A 24,777-nucleotide genomic window follows, 5' to 3' on the forward strand; every position below is an offset into this window, starting at 1 on the left:
ATACAGGTAGCGGGTGTAAAGAGACTGGTGCTCCTGAACACTGTCCTGGCATAAATGGATGGAAGCACTTTCCCCGGTCAGCCAGTCTGACGCTGCTGATGTGCCCCCGCTGTTACAAACTGACTGGGGGATATAGAACCCCCAGAACCTGAACCCTCCGCAGCCATGTTATCCTCCAATGCATCTGAGACGTCACCACTGCGTACGGTGGAATCAGCCCCAGACCCATCGCCCCCTGTAGGTGACATGATATGAAAGCATAAACCACAGGCAACACAGTACATATCAGCAGATAAGATACCTATCCAAAAAACCCCTGTGCAGTGTGACAGCACAAACAGAGGATTCCTGAGGTATATTGTGACTGAAAAACACAGAGAAAAATACAAAATACGTATATCCAGTGGCGTAACTAGGGGCCCGCAGCCCCTGCGAGCGCTTGGGGGCACGCAGGGCTGCGGGGCGCCCTAGCCGCCGCCACTGATTTCTGCTGGAAAGGAGGGACACGGAGGGCACAGCGCGCGCCTCTCCTGTGTGTCCCTCCTGCGTCTCCGGCGTGTCTGTTAAATTAAGTTCCGGGCACTTCATTTAACAGCAACGCCGCTGCCGCCGGAGACGCAGGAGGGACACACAGGAGAGGCGCGTACTGTGCCCTCCGTGATCCTCCTTCTCGAGTCGCACAGCAGCAGGGGAGCAGCGGGGGAGCCCGGGGGGGGGGGAAGGCGGGGGGTGTACCTGGCACTGGGGGAGCATATTTAGCATGGGGGGGTGTACCTGGCACTGGGGGAGCATATTTAGCTTGGGTGTGTGTGTGTGTACCTGCATTGGGGGAGCATATTTAGCACGGGTGTGTGTGTGTGTGTGTGTGTGTGTACCTGCACTGGGGGAGCATATTTAGCACGGGTGTGTGTGTGTGTGTGTGTGTGTGTGTGTGTGTGTGTGTGTGTGTGTGTGTGTGTGTGTGTGTGTGTGTACCTGCACTGGGGGAGCATATTTAGCACTGGGGATGGGCATATTTGGCACTGGGGGAGGGCATATTTGGCACTGGGGGGTATATGTGTACCTGGCACTGGGGGGGGGGCATATTTGGTACTGGGGGTATATGTGTACCTAGCACTGGGGGGGGGCATATTTGGCACTGGGGGCATATGTGTACCTGGCACTGTGGGGGAATATCTGGCACTGGCGGCATATGTGGCACTGGGAGCACAGCCCTAGCAACAAGCATTACCCCCCAGTTACAAGCACAACACCCAGCTCATGAAATCCCTGGCAACAAGTATTACCCCTTTCTCTAACGTCCTAGTGGATGCTGGGGACTCCGTCAGGACCATGGGGAATAGCGGCTCCGCAGGAGACAGGGCACATCTAAAGAAAGCTTTTAGGATCACATGGTGTGTACTGGCTCCTCCCCCCATGACCCTCCTCCAAGCCTCAGTTAGGTTTTTGTGCCCGTCCGAGCAGGGTGCAATCTAGGTGGCTCTCTTAAAGAGCTGCTTAGAAAAAGTTTTTTTAGGTTTTAAATCTCAGTGAGTCCTGCTGGCAACAGGCTCACTGCATCGAGGGACTTAGGGGAGAGATTTTCAACTCACCTGCATGCAGGATGGATTGGAGTCTTAGGCTACTGGACATAGCTTCAGAGGGAGTCGGAACACAGGTCATCCTGGGGTTCGTCCCGGAGCCGCGCCGCCGACCCCCCTTACAGATGCTGAAGATCGGAGGTCCGGAAACAGGCGGCAGAAGACTCTTCAGTCTTCATGAAGGTAGCGCACAGCACGGCAGCTGTGCGCCATTGTTGCTACACACTTCTCACTGACCAGTCACGGAGGGTGCAGGGCGCTGCTGGGGGCGCCCTGGGCAGCAATATTAAATACCTTTAGTGGCAAAGAATACATCACATATAGCCATTAAGGCTATATGTATGTATTTAACCCAGGCCAGATTTCTCAAAACCCGGGAGAAAAGCCCGCCGGAAAAGGGGCGGAGCTTATTCTCCTCAGCACTCAGCGCCATTTTCCTGCTCAGCTCCGCTGTGAGGAAGGCTCCCAGGACTCTCCCCTGCACTGCACTACAGAAACAGGGTAACAAAGAGAAGGGGGGCATAAATTGGCGATATTTATATATTAAAAGCGCTTATAACAAAAACAACACCTTTTAGGGTTGTTTATATACATTTATAGCGCTTTTGGTGTGTGCTGGCAAACTCTCCCTCTGTCTCCCCAAAGGGCTAAGGGGGTCCTGTCTTCGATTAGAGCATTCCCTGTGTGGCTGCTGTGTGTCGGTACGTGTGTGTCGACATGTATGAGGACGATGTTGGTGTGGAGGCAGAGCAATTGCCGGTAATGGTGATGTCACCCCCTAGGGAGTCGACACCGGAATGGATGGCTTTAGTTATGGAATTACGTGATAATGTTAGTACATTACAAAAGTCAGTAGACGAAATGAGACGGCCGGAAAACCAGTCAGTACCGGCTCAGGCGTCTCAGACACCGTCAGGGGCTGTAAAACGTCCCTTACCTCAGTCAGTCGACACGGGTACCGACACAGATGAATCTAGTGTCGACGGTGAAGAAACAAACGTATTTTCCAACAGGGCCACACGTTATATGATCACGGCAATGAAGGAGGCTTTGCAGATCTCTGATACTGCTGGTACCTCAAAAAGGGGTATTATGTGGGGGGTGAAAAAACTACCTGTAGCTTTTCCAGAATCAGAGGAATTGAATGACGTGTGTGATGAAGCGTGGGTTAACCCAGATAGAAAACTGCTAATTTCTAAGAAGTTATTGGCATTATACCCTTTCCCACCAGAGGTTAGGACGCGCTGGGAAACACCCCCTAGGGTGGATAAGGCGCTCACACGTTTATCAAAGCAAGTGGCGTTGCCGTCTCCTGATACGGCCGCCCTCAAGGATCCAGCGGATAGGAGGCTGGAAACTAACCTGAAAAGTATATACACTCATACTGGTGTTATACTGCGACCGGCAATAGCCTCAGCCTGGATGTGCAGTGCTGGGGTAGTGTGGTTGGATTCCCTGACTGAAAATATTGATACCCTGGATAGGGACAGTATTTTATTGACTCTAGAGCAATTAAAGGATGCGTTTCTTTATATGCGAGATGCTCAGAGGGATATTTGTACTCTAGCATCAAGAGTAAGTGCGATGTCCATATCTGCCAGAAGAAGTTTATGGACGCGACAGTGGTCAGGTGATGCGGATTCCAAAAGGCATATGGAAGTGTTGCCATATAAAGGAGAGGAATTATTTGGGGTCGGTCTATCGGATCTGGTGGCCACGGCAACTGCCGGCAAATCCACTTTTTTACCTCAGACCCCCTCCCAACAGAAAAAGACACCGTCTTTTCAGCCGCAGTCCTTTCGCTCCTATAAAAACAAGCGAGCAAAAGGACAGTCTTATCTGCCGCGAGGCAGAGGAAAGGGTAAGAGAGGGCAGCAAGCAGCCCCTGCCCAGGACCAGAAGCCCGCCCCGGGTTCTACAAAGCCATCAGCATGACGCTGGGGCTTTACAAGCGGACTCAGGAGCGGTGGGGGGTCGACTAAAGATTTTCAGCAATCAGTGGGCTCGCTCACAGGTGGACCCGTGGATCCTGCAGATAGTATCTCAGGGTTACATGTTGGAGTTCGAAAGGTCTCCCCCTCGCCGGTTCCTAAAGTCTGCTTTACCAACGTCTCCCTCAGAAAGGACGACGGTATTGGAAGCCATTCACAAGCTGTATTCTCAGCAGGTGATAGTCAAGGTACCCCTCCTACAACAGGGAAAGGGGTATTATTCCACACTATTTGTGGTACCGAAGCCGGACGGTTCGGTAAGACCTATTCTAAATCTGAAATCCTTGAACCTGTACATACAGAAATTCAAGTTCAAGATGGAGTCACTCAGAGCAGTGATAGCGAATCTGGAAGAAGGGGACTTCATGGTGTCCCTGGACATAAAAGATGCTTATCTGCATGTCCCAATTTACCCCTCACACCAAGGGTATCTCAGGTTCGTGATACAAGACTGTCATTATCAGTTTCAAACGCTGCCGTTTGGTTTGTCCACGGCCCCTCGGGTCTTTACCAAGGTAATGACCGAAATGATGGTTCTTCTACGAAGAAAAGGCGTATTAATTATCCCTTACTTGGACGATCTCCTGATAAGGGCAAAGTCCAGAGAACAGCTGGAAGTCGGTGTAGCACTAACCCAAGTAGTGCTTCAGCAACACGGGTGGATTCTGAATCTTCCAAAATCTCAATTGACCCCGACAACACGTCTGCTGTTCCTGGGAATGATTCTGGACACGGTTCAGAAAAAGGTGTTTCTCCCGGAGGAGAAAGCAAGGGAGTTATCCGAACTGGTCAGGAACCTCCTAAAACCAGGAACTGTGTCAGTACATCAATGCACAAGAGTCCTGGGAAAGATGGTGGCTTCTTACGAAGCAATTCCATTCGGCAGATTCCATGCACGAACATTTCAGTGGGATCTGCTGGACAAATGGTCCGGATCGCATCTGCACATGCATCAGCGGATAACACTGTCACCAAGAACAAGGTTGTCTCTCCTGTGGTGGTTGCAGAGTGCCCATCTGTTAGAGGGCCGCAGGTTCGGCATACAGGACTGGGTCCTGGTGACTACGGATGCCAGCCTACGGGGCTGGGGAGCAGTCACACAGGGAAGAAACTTCCAGGGTGTATGGTCAGACCTGGAGACGTCTCTTCACATAAATATACTGGAGCTAAGAGCGATATACAATGCTCTAAGCTTGGCAAAACCGCTGCTTCAGGGTCAGCCGGTGTTGATCCAGTCGGACAACATCACGGCAGTCGCCCACGTAAACAGACAAGGCGGCACGAGAAGCAGAAGAGCAATGACAGAAGCTGCAAGGATTCTTCGCTGGGCGGAAAATCATGTCATAGCACTGTCAGCAGTGTTCATCCCGGGAGTGGACAACTGGGAAGCAGACTTCCTCAGCAGACACGACCTTCACCCGGGAGAGTGGGGACTTCATCCGGAAGTTTTCCACATGATTGTGAACCGTTGGGAAAAACCAAAGGTGGATATGATGGCGTCTCGCCTCAACAAAAAACTGGACAGATATTGCGCCAGGTCAAGAGACCCTCAGGCAATAGCTGTGGACGCTCTGGTAACACCATGGGTGTACCAGTCAGTGTATGTGTTTCCTCCTCTGCCTCTCATACCAAAGGTACTGAGAATTATTCGGAAAAGGGGAGTAAGAACAATACTAGTGGCTCCGGATTGGCCAAGAAGAACTTGGTATCCGGAACTTCAAGAGATGCTCACGGAGGATCCGTGGCCTCTACCTCTAAGAAGGGATCTGCTTCAGCAGGGACCTTGTATGTTCCAAGACTTACCGCGACTGCGTTTGACGGCATGGCGGTTGAACGCCGGATTCTAAAAGAAAAGGGCATTCCAGAGGAAGTTATTCCTACCTTGATTAAGGCTAGGAAGGAAGTGACCGCACAACATTATCACCGCATTTGGAGAAAATATGTTGCGTGGTGTGAAGCCAAGAAGGCCCCAACGGAAGAATTTCAATTGGGTCGATTCTTACATTTCCTGCAGGCAGGATTGTCTATGGGCCTCAAATTGGGGTCTATTAAAGTTCAAATTTCGGCCTTATCAATCTTCTTCCAGAAGGAATTGGCTTCAGTGCCTGAAGTACAAACTTTTGTCAAGGGTGTACTACATATACAGCCCCCGATTGTGCCCCCAGTGGCACCGTGGGATCTAAACGTAGTTTTGGATTTTCTCAAATCTCATTGGTTTGAGCCTCTCAAATCTGTAGATTTGAAGTATCTTACATGGAAAGTAACCATGCTACTGGCCCTGGCTTCAGCCAGGAGAGTTTCAGAGTTGGCGGCTTTATCGTACAAAAGCCATATCTGATTTTCCATTCGGACAGGGCAGAACTGCGGACACGTCCTCATTTTCTCCCTAAGGTGGTTTCGGCTTTTCACTTGAACCAGCCTATTGTGGTGCCTGCGGCTACTAGCGACTTGGAGGACTCCAAGTTACTGGACGTTGTCAGAGCATTAAAAATATATATTTCAAGGACAGCTGGAGTCAGAAAATCTGACTCGTTGTTTATATTGTATGCACCCAACAAGATGGGTGCTCCTGCGTCTAAGCAGACGATTGCGCGTTGGATCTGTAGCACAATCCAACTTGCACATTCTGTGGCAGGCCTGCCACAGCCTAAATCTGTAAAGGCCCACTCCACAAGGAAGGTGGGCTCATCTTGGGCGGCTGCCCGAGGGGTCTCGGCATTACAACTTTGCCGAGCAGCTACGTGGTCAGGGGAGAACACGTTTGTAAAATTTTACAAATTTGATACTCTGGCTAAGGAGGACCTGGAGTTCTCTCATTCGGTGCTGCAGAGTCATCCGCACTCTCCCGCCCGTTTGGGAGCTTTGGTATAATCCCCATGGTCCTGACGGAGTCCCCAGCATCCACTAGGACGTTAGAGAAAATAAGAATTTACTTACCGATAATTCTATTTCTCATAGTCCGTAGTGGATGCTGGGCGCCCATCCCAAGTGCGGATTGTCTGCAATACTTGTACATAGTTATTGTAACAAAAATCGGGTTATTATTATTGTTGTGAGCCATCTGTTCAGAGGCTACTTCGTTTGTTATCATACTGTTAACTGGGTTCAGATCACAAGTTGTACGGTGTGATTGGTGTGGCTGGTATGAGTCTTACCCGGGATTCAAGATCCTTCCTTATTGTGTACGCTCGTCCGGGCACAGTACCTAACTGAGGCTTGGAGGAGGGTCATGGGGGGAGGAGCCAGTACACACCATGTGATCCTAAAAGCTTTCTTTAGATGTGCCCTGTCTCCTGCGGAGCCGCTATTCCCCATGGTCCTGACGGAGTCCCCAGCATCCACTACGGACTATGAGAAATAGAATTATCGGTAAGTAAATTCTTATTTTTTGCGGCGCACAGATTCATCGCTTTACTAGTGCCAATTATGGGGGGGGGTCGCTAGGGAATATTTTGACTTGGGGGAGAAAAATTTCTAGTTACACCACTGCGTATATCCTGTGAGATACCTATATCAATCTAATAACCCTGATGCACCTCGCCCCCTCAGGGTACAGAATATAGGGATAGCAGTAGGAGTGAGATACACCTCTTGTGCAGAACAAGACCAGCCCTGTAGTTACTTATCCTGTGCGATGATTGCTGCGACGAGTGACACGGAATTGACGTCAGACACCCGCCCAGCAAACGCCCGGCCACACCTGCGTTTTTCCAAACACTCCCAGAAAACGGTCAGTTGCCACCCAGAAACTCCCACTTCCTGTCAATCTCCTTGCGTTCGGCTGTGCGAACGAAATTGTCGCTAGAACCTGTGCAAAACCACAAAGCTCTTTGTACCCGTAAGACGCGCGTGCGCAGATTTGCAGTTTTTTTCAATGATCGCTACGCAGAGAACAACGGCAGCTAGCGATCAACTTGGAATGACCCCCTATATCTACCATTATTTCAAGAGGAACGATGTTGCTATTAGTGGACATTATAACACGGCCTTCTCACACATTATCAGAATGTGGCACAGAGAACAGATTTGGTGAAGAGCCAGGAGGTAACGCAGGTGTATAGACCTCTTTATCCCTCCTCCAATGCAGATATGGAAAGACGGACACTTACTCCTGTAGAAGGGCGTTCTTAAACTTCTCGGCATTGAGTTCTTGAGAGCCATTATATTACGCTATATACTGCACAGTGACGGTATAGTAAGGTTTATATTGTACACAGAGGCATATCACAATATATACTGACCACAGAGACTATACTGCACACAGGACCATAAGGAAGGAGAGGCCGACTTACCGGCGACCCGCCTTGTTGCCAACCAATAACTGAGACGAGACCACGTAAACTGGGCAATAAAAAATGGTCACAGCTTTATTTCGTAACACAATCACAACAAATCAATCGCAGGGCAAGGAAAGGGGAGTGGGGCACAGAAAAGGTCTCTCAACGCTGAAACCACCTGGGGCGTGCCCGTCCCAACCTTATAAGTATGTGACCACGCCCCCTACCATTTGGGACCAGCTACCATCTGCACAACACCCTCACCTGGCGCGCAACCCGTATGGCCCATGGCGCATTATTGCTGGAGCCAGGCGTGCGGCCACCTATTGGTGACTATGCGAGGCATTCTGACAATCCCCTACTTATCATGCCTTGTGCACCGCTCCCTCCCCGCGCACATACTGTGACAGGAAAATATCGCGCACATACTGCGACAGGAAAATATCGCGCACATACTGTGACAGGAAAACATCGCCTCACATCCATTTCACTTAGAATACAAGTACTGAAAAGAAAATTTGTTTGTTTTTCTCGTTTGTTTCCATTGTTTATTCCTTTTTTTTATTCATTTATTTTTTAATATATACTGTTACCATATTACATGTGATGACACAATTATAAAACGTATACATTTTTCACAACTGCCTTCTCCTTTTGCCTTAGGCCTGGCTAGCCCCCTCCTTTTTTGTTCAGTGGGCTGGGTGGGTGGCTGGGTGTCCTGGGTGGGGCAGCGAGGTAAGAGGGCTTTCTTCCCTCCAGACAGCTGCTATATACCCCCGCTGCCCACCTTCCCCAGTAATTAGCCATGTTAAACTCTACTGGCCGGCAAGGACGGCCAGGTGCTGAAAAGGGAGACTGGCTTGCCCACCGGCCACCTCCCCCTTACCCCCTGGATACTTGCTGTTGGCCCGCGGGCCGCCTGGCGCCCCTCCCCCTTATATACAATACTGTACAACAAGTAAGAGAGAGAATATACACTGTACAGCAAGTGATATATATGTGGAACATATACTGTATGTAGAGCATAATATAGAGAGAATTTACACTGTACAGCAAGTGATGTCTACAGAATACACAATATGCAGCACATGTGATATATATGGAACATATTCTGTACAGTATATATATACGGATACACAACAAGCGTGGCACTCCAAGTGACTCGGTCAATAAAGGCTCTTACACAGGCAGGTAATGCAAATGCGACGTTTCAATGCCGGTTTTATTTAGGCATTTTCCTCAGGTATACCTGAGGAAAATGCCTAAATAAAACCGGCATTGAAACGTCGCATTTGCATTACCTGCCTGTGTAAGAGCCTTTATTGACCAAGTCACTTGGAGTGCCACGCTTGTTGTGTATCTATTTCAAGAAATTTCGGAGGCACCCAGTGCAGTAATCAGACTACAGGAGAGCCGGATCCATGGGACGATATATATATATACACATACACACCCACAAACTGTACAGCAAGTGGTATATGTAGACTATCAGTTGTACAGTATGGGAGATATATATAAATATACACTGTACAGCATGTGATATATTTAGTTAATATACACTGTACATGACATGAGAATATCCACTACTGTACAGCACATGTGACATATATACAGACCAGACATTGTGACATCATCCTACGTCACAGTAGCACACCTAGCCGGACACTGTACAGACACGTCACACAGTGCAGCCGCCAGGACACACTCACCCTTCCCATCCTGCCGGTGCGGCGCAATCTCCGCCACTCTGTTCCAGGCTCTGGAACGCTGACCCGGCCGTCTTCCAGACACCGCCCACATCTTGGAAGGAGACGCCCCCTGGTTCGGGCGGAGCAGGTTGCCGTGGAAACCATCTCTCTCAGAAGCCTCCTGATTTGTCGTCGTCGATCCCTGCTATCGCTGCGCGGAGTCTCCTGATTGGCTGCTGTGAGGAGGCGGCGCCAGAGTGTCAGCATCAGAAGCCGGGAGACCTGGCTGCAGCTGATCGTTACCTGGCAACCGCCTGAGGCATCAGCATCCATCTCCTGTCACTACCCAAGTGGTGTATATATCCTTATCCCCTATCACCTGACACGGGGTCTATGTATACCTGACATCCCCCGGGGTTATATATCTAACTTCCATGTCACCTGATGGAAAGTAGAGCCACATTTTACACATAAGGCAGGCAGAGTCCCTTTTTACACATTAGGCAGGCAGAGTCCCCCTTTTTACACATAAGGCAGGCAGAGTCCCCCTTTTTACACATTAGGCAGGCAGAGTCCCACTTTTTACACATTAGGCAGGCAGAGTCTGAGAGAGAGTATTCTACTTACATGTGACCATCTGGCAGGCCTCTCCTCCTTTCCGCCCTACGCTGTGCTATTCGCAGCGCAGGGCATTGTGGGAGGGCTGGGAAAGACGTCATCTCTCCTAGCACATGGGTGGGAGGGAGCTGCAGTGCTGCCCGTTACCTATGTGAGAGGTAGTCAGGCAATGCAGCTGGGCGCCGGTGGTGTCAGCGAGGGCCAAACATGTCCCATGCAGCAGCGGCGACAGGAGACAGGCGACGGCGGGAGTGAGTAGTGAGATAGCGGGGTTGGGGGTGTGCTGCCAGATAGTGCGCCCTCAGTGCATTTGCGCAGTGGGCAAGGCCATATTGGCACACACACCTAGTTACGGCCCTGCCTGACAGCCCCAGGGGTTATACTGTATATCTTACCTCCATGTCACCTGACAGAGTCTATATATCTGACAGCCCCAGTGGGTATGTATCCTACCTCCATATGGGATGCAGTCAATTTACCTCCAATCAAAATCCCGACAGCAATTGACCGACGGTCAAAATCCTGACATGGACAAAATACCGACATTTAAAATACCAACAAGGTCAAAATACCGACATGTAAAATGCCGACAGGTCAAAATACCGACATGGGTTTTTCGTGTTTTTTTATTGAAACCGACTTGTTCATACTTTACCATCCCAGTGGACCTGGAGGGGGAATATAATAGTGTGCCGATCGCAGCGAGGCACCGTGCCCGAAGCATGGCGAGTGCAGCGAGCCATGCAAGCGGACGCGGTACATTTATATGGTGTCCATGTCGACCTATGTCAACATACACACAAAAACCCAATGAAAATTGCATGTCGGTATTTTGACCTGTCTGCATTTTACATGTCGGTATTTTGACCTTGTCGGTATTTCAAATGTCGGTATTTTGTCCATGTCGGGATTTTGACCTTGTCGGGATTTTGACCATCGGTCAATTGCTGTCTGGATTTTGATTGGAGGTATTTCATACCAATCCCCTCAGGGCACCTTACCTCCATGCAAGGGTGTAGCTACCATAGGTGCATAAAGTGCAGCTGTTATGGGACCCAGAGCTGAGAGGGGCCACCTTCCCTGTCACAGTTATGTGTTATATACATTTTTCACCATTGGGTGATAAAAAAACATTTGCCTTGGGACCTACAATATATCTAGTTATGCAACTGGACCTGCTCATTGTAATGTGGTATAAAATGAACTGGATTATAATGTATGAAAAAAGGAATGTATTATAATGTTACGTAATATGAACTGGGGCACTATAGTGTGGCAAAATAGGAACTGGGAACACTTTATGTGTTCATGTGAATTGGTGATACTGTGTTGCATAATGTGTACTGGCAGCCCTACAATGTGATATAATGTGTACTGGCAGCCCTACACTGTGATATAATGTGTACTGGCAGCCCTACACTGTGATATAATGTGTACTGGCAGCCCTACAATGTGATATAATGTGTACTGGCAGCCCTACAATGTGATATAATGTGTACTGGCAGCCCTACAATGTGATATAATGTGTACTGGCAGCCCTACAATGTGATATAATGTGAACTAGGGCACTACTATGGTTCAGAAAATGAGCAAGGGCACTATTATGGGGCATAAAATTAACAACTCCTGCGGTCTCTCTGGAATCATTGGGGCAGGGGCCCCTTCAAAATGTTGCTACGGGGCCCATGAAGTTCTGGCTACGCTCCTGCCTCCATGTCACCTGACAGCCCCAGGGGTATGTATCCTACCTCCATGTCACCTGACAGCTCCAGGGTATATGTATCTTACCTCCATGTCACCTGACAGCACCGGGAGGTATGTATCTTACCTCCATGTCACCTGACAGCCCCAGCGGGTATGTATCCCACCTCCATGTCACCTGACAGCACCGGGAGGTATGTATCCTACCTCCATGTCACCTGACAGCACCGGGGGGTATGTAGCCTTCCTCCATGTCACCTGACAGCCCCAACGGGTATGTATCCTACCTCCATGTCACCTGACAGCCCCAGGGGGTATATATCCTTCCTCACTTATACTCCTATCTACTCGGTGTGTCTGGTAAAGGGTAAGTTAGTGTCAGACCGGGCCCTGGGGTGAAATGACCCTGGTGTGTGTGTGTGTGACTAGGAACTGGAGGGGGCATTGTCAGCCCACAAAGGATTTATATGATAAAATGATGATAGAAAGTGACAGACTTTAGGGCCCTGGATCAGTAGAGTCCGCATAGCGCCTTGTAGTGCCGCCTGCATGTGAGAGGGGTCCAGCCTCTATGTTACATAGAATAACAGAATTCATGCAGCGCACAATCTGGCTTTGGTATTATGTATAGAAGTGAAATGATGGTCAACAAATAATATGTATCCAGGTGTAACAGATTCTTATACAAAGGGAATATCAAACAGCGAATGTCACCTATAGCAAAATATGTCTATAAGTCCTGTACAAATAGCGTCTTATGTTACACACTATAATCCAATCTGGTGATTACGCCCCAGTCTGTATACGCTCCTGCTCACCCACTGTATCCAGCCAGACTATATATTAATGGAGAAATACTTATCCACCAATCCTGAATCTATATAAATATACATGTATATATGAGAAATAATAACTTTGAACATCAAGTCCTCTTAGTGGTAATAGAATCACTGACACTGTATACAGTATATGGGTATTCTGCACATGGTAATGTCCGCGGTATGCAATGCTCCATGTCTCACACCTCTTACACAGAACCTCGTTTTAATGGGCACCGATCAGTTCTCACAGACACTATTAGGCAGGTAAGTGGAAGGTGAGTTGCACATTACAGTACTTACCAGTGTCACTACCTCTGCTCCTCCATGGGCTGTGGTGTGAGTGTGTATCTGCGGTTGGTATGTTATGTGTATGATATATAATAAAAATCACTTGTGTGCTTCATCTAAAATGTATTTTTACTGTATTACCATCATACAATTAACCATCTCTAAATGAAGTAAAATAGACATAGGAGGACCAGCTGCCATATGCACAGACCCCATTGGCTGCTTTCTCCAGTTCATATCTCTCCTTGCTAATCCTAGCGTGATTGGTCAGTGGTGATAGTGGACCAACGCGTTTCGTCATGTGTGATTTCCTCAGTGGGTGTGGCTGTGCTTCTACGACCCCTCAAATATCTCTCTTTCCAGCTTTTGATAACTTCTTATTGGTAATCTTCCGTGTTTGTCATGCATGCCTTTACCTATCTCATCCCCTTGAGAATTGCTTCTGTTTCATTGCTATGGCCACTCTGTAGTTGCATTGTCATAGGACGTCCCGTTGCATCACCGTGGTAACTTTTACGTTGGCCTATACTTCAGGCTCTGATACTAGTTGTAAATTCTCCTTTATGGTGATCAAATGCAATGGTTAAGGTTCCTACTGGTTGTCCTCTAGTGGTCACCTAACGTTTCTCCTTCTGTACTTTAGTCACTATAATTGCTCAGTGTTGTTTGTGCGACATCCATAACTGCGGTGCAGCCTTTATTTTCCATATTGTACCAATTTTGTTCCTAATGATAACTTCTATGTTGGAATTTCTTTGTTTCTATATTGTATTTTAGCCCTTGTAGCTTATAGGGCTGAATGTAATAACTCCGAGAAGCAGGAAGCGCAGGAATTTGTGCGAGTCTGGTGATTATTAAAGCGGCAATCATTTATAGCATGTGTTCTTCTATAGCTTATATACTCTATAACGTATGTTCTTGGGTTCATACTATTTTGGTTTTGCACACCCTAAATTATCTTTGTATTATGCCTTACATCAGGCTTTTTCAACCAGTGTGCCGTGGCACACTAGTGTGCCGCGACCAGTTGCAAGGTGTGCCGCGGAGCCAAGCAGCTTCCTGCACCTTCAGAGTGAACTGTTGGCCTGGGCTCTTCTAAGAGGATCATTCATAATCCGGCTGTGTCCTGTGCCTTGATGACGCGGCAGTGTGATATCATAGGTCAAGGCCGCCGCAACTCACCACCCAGCCAGCCCACCCACCTGCATACACATCTTCCAATTTCCACCTGCATACACATCTTCCAATTTCCACCTGCATCCACAGCTTTCCTTGCCCACCCACATCCACACCTGCCCAACCGCCCGCTGCTCAGTATTCGCAGTAATCCACTATGAACAACCCCCGCCACTGAAGGACAGGGAGGAGAACAGCTGACCAGTAGGGGCTAATATTTGTTATGCTATTTCTCCTGTGGGGAGCAATAGGATTTATGGGGGGAACAATGTGAATAATTCATGTGGGGAGCAATAGGATTTATGTGGGGAGAAATGTAATTGATTTTGTGTGAGCAACATGATTTATGTGGGGAGCAATGTGATTGATTTATGTGTGAGCAACATGATTTATGTGGGGAGCAATGTGATTGATTTATGTGGGGAGCAATAAGCTGTATGTAAGGAGCAACATGATTTATGTGGGGAGCAATGTCATTGTTTTTTTCTGTGTAGGCCAATGTATGTGTGGATTTTTTATTATTGTGACGGCCAATGTGTGTTTTTTGGTGGGGTTTTCTGTGGGGAACGGATGGTGTGCCTTGGCAATTTTAAAACATTGTTCGGTGTGCCGCGAGTAAAAAAAGGTTGAAAATCACTGCCTTACATGCTACTCAGTTTTGTATACGTAACGGTGCACACAATTATATTTCTTATGGATCTATATTTAGACCTCCCAGATTGTAAAGTTTTATGCTGAGTTCCCATCGCCTCTCATTTTTGTAAATTTTGGCCAAAATCCCCTCTTTGCTAATTAGGTTGTATCTGCTCAGTGGTTATAAGTCACAAAGCTTCAAGGTTGCAGTCATGTTTTTCCCTGAAATGTTGGGATGCACTATGTTGCTGAAATCCATTCTTACGTTCCTTATATGCACCCTTGTTCTTTCCATAGGTCTTAGTGTCCGTCCCACGTACTGCCAATTGCAGCAGCAGATATACAGTATTCTGTTGGTGGAGTCACAGGTGAGTTTCTGCCTTATTGTGTACGGCTGTTTGGTTTGGTTTGATGGAGCTGGGCCGGACTGCACACCCTAACTTCAAACATAATAAGAAGTGCTACCATGCTGAGACTTGTAGTGGCACACAGAAAAAAGAAAATTGCTGGTGCACACTTCAAACACTAAGAATACTAATAATCAGAATTATTATAATTAACTTCTTAATTTGGCTAAAAGTGTGAGCCCTCCTACCACGGCAAGGCAAACCTTTATCAGGTGGGTCCCTACAGCCCTAATACTGACACAGTATATAGTATATATTTATCCAGGACTTAACTTTCATAGTGTCCATTCTAATGTGTAGACTGCTATGCTCAGAAACCTTATTACTACTCCATGTTAAAATGTGGAGATTATTATAATTATTCTGATTATCAGTAATCTTAGTGTTTGAAGTGTGCACCTACATTTTTCTTTTTTTTTTAGGTTAAGTTTGATGTAAAGCTTACTGTGGGTTTTGTGCTTCTGTATCCCAGGTTCCTGCAGTTACAGCATTCTCCGCAGTGGAAAATCCCCCCCCCCCCCCCCCCGTTTCCTTTGTAAATGAGGTTTGTACTAATTCTTTATTATTCCTAAAGTGCTTCTTATCTGGTCTCTGTTTTAAATCAGAGGCTTACTACATCTGATTGTTGTTGGAAAGTTTCTGAGTTGCGTGTCCTTGTGTAATATATGTCAGTCTTGGTTTTGGTCGCCGATCAGTGGATTGGATCGGCATCCGGAAATTGCAGCACTGATCAGGGCTGCCATCAGAAATTGTGGGGCCCAGGACAGCCTAAATAGACTGGAATGCAACAGGTTATAGGTTTGAATCCTGGGTATGGCAGTATATTGAAATGTGTTATTTATTAAATTGTATTGTACTGCCTAAGCACTCCTAAAGAAACGCTCTGCAGCTCCAGCCTCTTTCTGCCCCTCCTCCCCCTGCAGCACTCACAGCTTACTGTACTGGGCACCAGTTGCCAGTGCTGGGAGAAAGTCACAGGAATGAGGAGGGATGCAGGCAGGAGCAGGGCCGGTTCCAGCCCTTTTTGCGCCCTGGGCAGTGCATAGGGGCGTGGCTTCATACAGGGGGCGTGGTTAGTTACGCCCCCTGTACAGTAGTAGCGCCGCTGAAATGCTGAGCGGTGCGCGATGACGTCATCGCACACCTCACAGCAAAGGTCCTCTCCATGAAGGGAAACTAGACGCCACGCGTCTAGTTCCCTTCACAGGGGGACACAGCCGGGGGACACAGCGGGCAGCGGAGGGCACAGCTGTAGTGGATCTTGCCATGGTGCGGCGCCCTCTGGATGGCGCCGGCACCCTCCGGAAGGCGGCGCCCCGGGCAAAAGTCATGCTTGCCCGTGGCAAGATCTGCTACTGGGCAGGAGGTGGCGCTCAGTCCGGCTTTGGCATTAAGCATAGAAGTGAAATGATAGTCACCAAATAATATGTATCCAGGTGTAACGGACTCTAATGTAATCCTAGGGAATGTCATAGTGATTGGCAATTGTAGCACAGAATGTCTATAAGTCCCGTACCAGTATCTTCTTATGTTGTACACTACAGTACACGGTGGTGATTATGTATACTCTCCTCACCCACTGTATCCAGCCAGACTGAATATTAATGGAAAATCCTTTTGGTGCCAAAATCCCCTCCTGGCCAATTCGGTTGTTCACTGTCACTTGCTATAAATCTCAAACCTTCAGGGTTACAGTCATGTTTCTCTGCATTATGTCGCTGAAATCCTTTTCTTATATTACTTATATGTTCCCCTGTTCTTTCTACCCATAGATCCTACTGTCCGCCCCGCGTGCTGCCAGTTGGAGCTGCATCCAGCAGATATACAGTGTTGTGTTGGTGGAGGCACAGGTCAGTCTCTGTCTTATCGTGTACGGCTGTTTGGTTTGGTTTGATGTGAAGCTTATGGTGGGTTTTGTTCTTCTGTGTCTCAGGTTCTTCAGGTTACAGCATTTTCCGCAGTGGATGATCCGCCCGTTTGCTCTGTAACTGAGGTTTGTACTAATAACCTCTAAAGTGGTTCTGATCTAGTCTCTGTAAATCAGGGGCTTTGGTGTATACTACATCTGGTTTTTGTGATAAGGTCTCTTTGAATTGTGCGCCGTTATGTAATATATGCCAGTGTCAAGTAAGAATTATATGTATATCATACACATACCAACGGCAGAGTCCCACTCACACCACAGCCCATGGAGGAGCAGAGGAAGTGAGAGCAGCGACACGTGTAACGCACAGCTCATCTTCCACTTACCTGCCTATAATAGCGTCTGTAAGAACTGATACTGTTCTCATTAGATAACGTAAGATGCTGTGTAAGAGGTGTGAGACATGGAGCATTGCAAACTGCGGACATTACCGTGTGCAATATCCCCATATACTATATACAGTGTCAGTGTTTCTGTCACCACTAAGAGGACTTGATGTTGGTTCAGACCAGTACACAGTGCAATTTCCTTTACAGAATCTGGAAAGCGTTTGTGGTGTAAATCTAAATGATGAGGGGTCTCCCCAAAAGTACCTTTCCCCATCCCAGGAAAGAAAAATGAAAGGCTCATTTATTTTATTTACATACTTTTAAGCTACATCTCAACATAATCAGCATTAAGGGCTAAACACTTGTCATAACATGACGCTACTCTCCATGGATAGGAGCCACGATTTCACCTCAGCCTTGGCATTGTCCATGTTGAAATTCAGTTCATCACACAATATTGGTCCAGTTGATGAGCGGCTAATATCCTCATTCAAATGGTCCCGAATGCACTTTGCAGTCGGACACATTTCGCAGTGGCAGCTCCATAACTCAAGACCACACGTCACTCCAAGCCACAAGCTACTGTACTGGCGTAACCATTGTTTTTCTCCTGCAGTAGGGAAACTGACTTTTAAGAAACCCCTTGTATAATTAAAGCAATTGTGCCAGTTCCATGTATTTGGGATTGTAGTAAAGACACATTTGATATGGCTTTTGCTTTCACAACCCTTGACATTGAAAAGGGGTGGATGGGGCGTGTAACTTCCAGGTAAGAGCCCTGGTGGGCTGCGAGGACTGTGGGATCCCCTGTCGCATAGGGGCCAGCCCTCAGTAGTGCTTCAGCTTTCTTGTATGACAAGTAGCTCACCGGTGCCTGTCAATCGCCCGCCCAAGGAGGAGCACCAAGCTACTGACATCGCGAGAAGAGGCTGTCTTCTCCTGAGACAGAGAGCTCCTCCAATTCAAGACAGAAGTATGCCACAGACATGCATCAGAGGCAGAGCAGTCAGCATCCGTCAGTCTGGGGTAAGTGCTGTGATGTAGAGGGACAGGAGGTTGGAGTGACGGGGCAAGAGGTTACCAGTGACAGGGGGCAGGAGGTTGGAAAGACAGAGCAGGAGCCTGGAGTGGCAGGAGGTAGCAGTGACTGGGCAGGTGGCTGGAAAGACAAAGTAGATGGTTGGAGACACGGTGGAAGGTGTGACAGGAGATACGAGGCTGGAGTGACATGGCAGAAGGCTGGAGTGGCAGGAGATAAGATACTGGAGACATAGGGGACAGGAAGCTTGAGACATATGGGCAGGAATTTGGAGTGATGGGGCAGGAGGCCGGAGAGACAGGACAGGAGCCTGCAGTGGCAGGAGGTTGGAGAGATGGGGCAGGAGGCCGGAGAGACAGGACAGTAGTCTGCAGTGGCAGGAGGTTAGAGAGATGGGGCAGAAGGCTGGAGGAACAGGAGGCTGGAGTGACAGGGGGCAGGAGGCTAGAGTGACCTTGGGCAGGATAGTGAAGAGACACAGTAGGCTGGAAGGGGCACAAGGGACAGGAGGTGACACAGAGGACATGAATCTGGTTGAACCTCTGTTGTATGATCATGACATTGGATATATTTCTACACAAAGAGACATCTCCCAGCATGTGATATACGTGAATAGTGACTGAAGACACTGCCCTGGGAGGATCAGTTTCCTCAGAGGTTCCCTGCTGCAGAGAAACCACTGTATAGGTAAGGTGTATATATAGTGCACACAAAATACCAGTATATGATTTTTTTTTTTTTTTTATGGGGGTGCTATTAAAACCTTTCACCCTGGTCCCTAATTGGTCTAAAACCAGCCCTTCAAGGAGTGATACACTTGCATGACTGGCAGTCTGCCGACACCTGCCATAGCAAGCAGAGTGACCCATGAAGGATATCCTAACATCATGAGATCAGGCCATCCTTGTCATGTGAGGAAGAGCTCAGTAGGAGGGCGGAAGGGGTGGGTGGGTTTCGGAGGCCCCCTCACCCACTGCTCTACTTAGCAGAGCAAGTGGTGAATAGATACCGTGCACAGCGTCTATTCCATGGAGAGACTGACTGGGAGTGGAGTGCTGGGCATGCCCTTAGTGTGGCTCGCAGGCGCTGTGCTTCACATGAGGCCATGCCCCCTTTTTCTGGCATGCACCACCGACATGTGTAAAGGTCCCAGCCGCTGCTACTAGAAGGTTGGGAGGTATGCTTTATAGCGTTTCCTGCAGTGCTATCAGCACTGGGGCTAATGGTCTGCAAACCTCGCCAACATTTGCTCCTGGCCATGCCTACATATATGTCCTCATACATCTTTACTGCAGTCACACCAAACAGCCCCTCTTGGCATGCCAGGTCACATGACAATCTCCTAGTGTCAGTCATCTTTTATGTCACAATTACAGGACGCACGAGGAGACTGTGCTGATTGATTTGTTAAATGACACTGGTATATTGTGTGTGACTGAGTCTCTGACTGTGTACAATGTAGCAGCCGAAGCTCTCTTCCAATACAAGTTCCGCAGTGCTCTGTATACAGACTCAGTCACACACAATATACAAGTTTCATATATAGAAACATAGAATTTGTCGGCAGATAAGAACCACTTGGCCCATCTAGTCTGCCCCTTTTTTTTTTTTACATTATTTTTATCTCTAACCTAATTTGATCCTTATTTCTTTGTAAGGATATCCTTATGTCTATCCCATGCATGTTTAAATTGCTCTACTGTCTTAGCCTCTACCACCTCTGATGGGAGGCTATTCCACTTGTCCACTGCCCTTTCTGTGAAATCATTTTTCCGCAAATTTCCCCTGAACCTCCCCCCCTCCAGCCTCAGTGCATGTCCTCGTGTCCTATTGCTTCTCTTCATTTGGAGAATGTTTCCCTCCTGGACTTTGTTAAAACCCTTGATATATTTGAAAGTTTCTATCATGTCCCCCCTTTTCCTTCTCTGCTCCAAACTATACATATTGAGATTTCTTAGTCTTTCTGGGTATGTTTTGTGATGTAGGCCATGCACCATTTTAGTTGCCCTCCTTTGTACAGTTTCTAATGTACAGTATTAATATCCTTTTGAAGATATGGCCTCCAGAACTGAATACAGTATTCTAGATGAGGCCGTATCAATGACCTATACAGTGGCATTATTACTTCTTTCTTTCTGCTGCTGATTCCTCTCCCAATGCAGCCAAGCATCTGACTAGCCTTCCTCGTTGCCTTGTTACATTGCTTACCTGCCTTTAAGTCATCTGAAATAGTGACTCCTAGATCCCTTTCCTCCTCAGTAGTTTTCAGTATAGTGCCATTAATACTATATTTAGCTTTAGGATTTTTGAGACCCAAGTGCATGATTTTGCATTTTTTGGCATTAAACTGTAATTGCCAAACTCTTGACCATTCCTCTAGTCTACCTAGATCCTCAATCATTTGTTTTACCCCACCTGGTGTGTCTACCCTGTTGCATACCTTTGTGTCATCTGCAAAAAGGCATGCTTTCCCTTTAATGCCATTTGCAATGTCACCAATAAAGATATTAAAAAGCACTGGTCCAAGTACAGATCCCTGGGGTACTCCACTGGTAACATTTCCCTCCTGTGAATGCACTCCATTTACCACAACTCTCTGTTTTCTATACTTCAACCAAGATCTTATCCATTCAATAATCCTAATATCCAATCCCAAACTTTCAAGTTTATTTAGCAGTCTGCGATGTGGAACAGTGTCAAAAGCCTTACTAAAGTCTAGATAAGCTATATCCATGGCTCCACCTTTATCCATCACTTTAGTCACACAATCAAAAAAGTCAATAAGATTTGTTTGACATGATCTCCCCCCAGTGAATCCATGCTGTTTGGGATCCTGTAAATTGCCGGATTTGAGATAATCTACAACTCTTTCTTTTAAGAGAGTTTCCATCAATTTCCCTACTACTGATGTAAGACTCACTGGTCTGTAGTTGTTTGCCTCTTCCTTGCTTCCACTTTTGTGCAGTGGGACTACGTTTGCTCTTTTCCAGTCCTCTGGAATTACTCCTGTAGCTAATAACTGGTTGAATAATTCTGTCAATGGTGCTACCAGCACCTCTTTAAGTTCTTTTAGTATCCTTGGATGTATCCCATCTGGCCCCATAGATTTGTCCACTTTCAGCTTTGAGAGTTCTGTTAGGACCTTCTCCTCTGTAAATGTACTTGTTTCATTTTCCTGAATATCCCTGCAACTTAACTGTGGCCCCTTCCCCTCTCTTTCAGTAGTAAATACTGAGCAAAAATAATCATTAAGATGATCTGCTATTAAATTGTCTCCTTCAACAAAACTCCCAGTGTCCGTCTTTAGTTTTATAATTCCGCCTTTTGTTTTTCTCCTTTCGCTTATATACCTAAAAAAAGTTTTGCCTCCTTTACCCACTGACTGGGCCATTTTCTCCCCGGCTTGTGCCTTTGCACATCTGATTACCTTCTTAGTCTCCTTCTGTCTAACAAGATATATCTCTTTGTCTTCATTATTTTGTGTCTGCTTATATTTCCTAAAAGCCATCTTTTTTGCTCTCACAATATTTGCTACTTCTTTTGCAAACCACACTGGCTTCCTTTTCCTTGTGTTTTTCCTAACAGTTTTGATACAAAGGTCTGTTGCCTTCAATATTGCACATTTTAATGTTTCCCACCTCTCCTGCACTGCTTCCAAGTTCCTCCACTCTGCCAAAGAATCGCTTACACATTTTCCCATCCCTACAAAATCAGCCTTCCTAAAATCCAACACCTTTGTTTTTGTATGGGACGAGTCAGTCTCTGTCTTAATGCTGAACCATACTGCTTGATGATCACTGGATCCCAGGTTTTCACCCACTTTTACGTCCAATAATCTGTCTCCATTTGTAAGTATTAAGTCTAATATTGCGTCTTTCCGAGTGGGCTCCCTCACCAATTGGTGGAGGGATGCTCCCTGAAGGGAATTTAAAATGTTCCTACTTCTAGTGGAACTAGCAACAGACTCCTCCCAGTTTACATCAGGAAGATTAAAGTCTCCCATGATTATTACCTCTCCTTTTAATGCCATTTTAGTTATGTCCTGCAATAGGTTCCTCTTCCTGACCTGGTGGCCTGTATATCACGCCAATACAAATAATCAACTTTTCCTCTGTTTCTATGGTCACCCAAAGGGCCTCAGTTTTCTCTTCAATACTTTGTATTAATGTAGTATTTATGGTATTTTTTACATACATTGCTACCCCTCCTCCGATTTTTCCAATTCTGTCCTTCCTAAATAAAGTATATCCCGGTATAGCTATGTCCCAGTCATGATTTTCATTGTACCATGACTCTGTAATTGCCACAATGTCTAGACCATCCCTTGTCATTATTGCAGTTAGTTCTGGGATTTTATTTCCTAAGCTCCTAGCATTTGCACACATAGCTTTTAGAGTTTTGTTTGTGCTTTTTCTGTTCCTAGCTATGTTCTTCTCTCTGCCTATTTTTATTTGGTTTTGATATGAATTATCTTCTGTTGCTGTGGATATGCTTCCTATTCCCTTTGCCTGTAGAAACAATACCTCTGTGTTGGGGGAGCAGATTTCTTTATTCTTGTTTGGTTCACTGCCCCCCTTTGTTAGTTTAAATAGTTCTTGATGAAGCATCCAAACTGTTCAGTTAGTATTTTTGTTCCCCTTGAAGATGGGTGCAGGCCGTCACTTTTGTATAAGCTACTATCTTGCCAGATGGTGTGACTGTGGCCTATAAATCCAAATCTCTCCTCATTGCACCATGTCCTTAGCCAAACATTGAAGTTTCTGATGCAATGAGTTCTGTCTTCCCCTCTGTGTACTGGCAATACTTCTGAAAAAGATACAGTGGTTGCCACCTGCTTCAGAGCAGTCCCTAACTTCCTAAATTCATCTTTTACGGCCATGAGTTCAGCATTTCCAGGTCATTTGTCCCTAGGTGGACAATGACATCCACCTCCCCATCTTTTCTTGCTGCCTTTACAATTCTTAGCATGCGCTCTTTATCCCTTGGAGCTGTGGCTCCAGGTAAGCACCTTACTTCTTTCTCTACTTCATTTGCATTTCCCAGATGTATTCCTCTAATAATGGAATCTCCCAAGAGAAGTGCAGTCCTTTTTGGAGATGCAATTTTCCTGTTCCATTTCCTGTTCCTATAGTTGGTAGAAGTCCCCATATCCTCCTGTTCTGTAGTGCCTCTATTAGTTGTATCTTCCAGCCCTGCAAGAGTAGCATACGAGTTTTGCAGTGTCACCGCTTGCGGGAGGTGTCTGTGTCCCTCTGGAAATCTCTGCCCTTGAGAGCCCACAGTAGTCCAGGCAGAATGTCTTCTGGTGGCTCTCTGAGGCAGTGGAGGCTTCAAAGACACAGACATCCTACAAATCTCAGCATGCCTTCATTCCTTCAGCAGAGAAAATTGCTCACAGATTGGACAGCAGCCGAGTCTCCACAATGCCTCTTTCCAAACAAATGCTTTACATCCATTGCACTGCACAAGGCCAAACATTGTATCAGATGTTAATGGTATTGCAAATTTTTGTGTCACTTGGTGTATTATAAAACTCACCTTTTGTTGTATTCTAAGTTCTAACTCACCTGCTGTTGTTTCAAATTCACTTAATAAGCCAAGCCTCACTTTATAATGCAAGCCTCCCACAATGAGCACGCTCACTGAGTCACATTAATCAGCACAGTCTCCTGCTATGTCCTAGTTGCATTGCGTTGGTACTAAGATACTTTTTCGGCAAAGAAAGATGCCCAATGTTAGCAGAGTTGCATGGGACCTGGTGGCTCACTCACGCCAGGCATCTCAAGCTGCATGGCGTATTGAGGCTGGATGCAGTGGCGGAACTAGCGAGTGGTGGGCCCAGGTGCGACAAAATGCTTTGGGCCACCTTCATCCCGTTCAAGTCCACCCCCTCACCCCTGGAGAGGATCTGGTGAAGGGGGACTTGCTCAGGGCCAGGGAAATGGCAACAGTGCTGTAACTAGACATTTTAGCGCTGTGTGCAAGAAACGGCATCGGAGCCCCCCCCCCTCACTATGTAAAACAGGGGCAGTGCGCGCCATAGGCGCGCGCAAAAAATATAGGGGCATGGCTTCATGGGGAAGGGGTGTGGTCACAAAATAATACCAATTCATATAACAGTGCACAGTAGTCTCCATTATTCAAATTACGTCGCACAGTAGCACCACTACACCAGGTATAGCCCCTTTTAAACCTTATGGCGGACAGATTCCCCTTTTTACACATTACGGCAGACAGCGTCCCTTTTTTACACATTACGGCAGACAGCGTCCCCCTTTTTACACATAACGGCAGACAGCGTCCCC

General features: G+C 47.0%; 1 long non-coding RNA gene across 2 annotated transcripts in view; it reads left to right on the forward strand.

Moving 5' to 3' along the window:
- Positions 1 to 24,777, forward strand: part of LOC134969885 (uncharacterized) — a 175,060-nt gene that overhangs the window by 63,311 nt on the left and 86,972 nt on the right. Inside the window, exons 2-4 of one of the 2 annotated variants that reach the window (XR_010189544.1) lie at positions 15,071 to 15,141; positions 16,953 to 17,030; positions 17,114 to 17,173. This is a non-coding gene — a long non-coding RNA (uncharacterized LOC134969885). Of the gene's footprint in view, positions 1 to 15,070; positions 15,142 to 15,652; positions 15,725 to 16,952; positions 17,031 to 17,113; positions 17,174 to 24,777 lie in introns of those variants that run through there. The other variant, XR_010189545.1, reaches the window with a different exon arrangement.

Source organism: Pseudophryne corroboree, chromosome 11, assembly GCF_028390025.1.
Source record: "Pseudophryne corroboree isolate aPseCor3 chromosome 11, aPseCor3.hap2, whole genome shotgun sequence".
NCBI classification, from domain to species: domain Eukaryota; kingdom Metazoa; phylum Chordata; class Amphibia; order Anura; family Myobatrachidae; genus Pseudophryne; species Pseudophryne corroboree.